The sequence below is a fragment of the Dermacentor andersoni genome, unplaced genomic scaffold (genome assembly GCF_023375885.2).
Source record: "Dermacentor andersoni unplaced genomic scaffold, qqDerAnde1_hic_scaffold ctg00000771.1, whole genome shotgun sequence".
In the NCBI taxonomy this organism is placed as follows: domain Eukaryota; kingdom Metazoa; phylum Arthropoda; class Arachnida; order Ixodida; family Ixodidae; genus Dermacentor; species Dermacentor andersoni.
In genome coordinates, this window is record NW_027315449.1 from 1 (window position 1) to 393 (window position 393).

General features: G+C 49.1%; 1 pseudogene; it reads left to right on the top strand.

The window, feature by feature from the left end:
- Positions 1–133, top strand: LOC140214976 (U2 spliceosomal RNA; annotated as a pseudogene; the record flags this gene model as incomplete).
- Between the last annotated feature and the right edge of the window lie 260 nt (positions 134–393).

Sequence of the window (393 nt, forward strand, 5' to 3'; positions counted from 1 at the left end):
ATCTGATACGGGTTCTATATGGACCCACGATATTAAACCTATTTTTGGAAGTTGGCGGAGTGCTTGAAGCCTGCTTCACCTCCGCCGCAGGTCGGCCCGGTATTGCACTACCTCCGGGATCGGCCCCGCTCACTTAGGTGAGACTTCATTCAATCAAAATGAAGAGCACAAGCTCAACGCGAGCAGTGACTTGACACGCACCATTCCTATACTACACGCAACGATGCCGGTTCGCGGACCACGAGAGTAATTAAACTGCCACTCCATCTGTGTGTAGCGTCGCACTTGTTGCGTCGCAAATGGGACAGCCGCTCCAGCAAATTTCTAGTTATGGGCTTCGAGAAAAATTAATGAAAGCAAAAGAAAGAACCAGAATTCCTATTTGTCCGATGT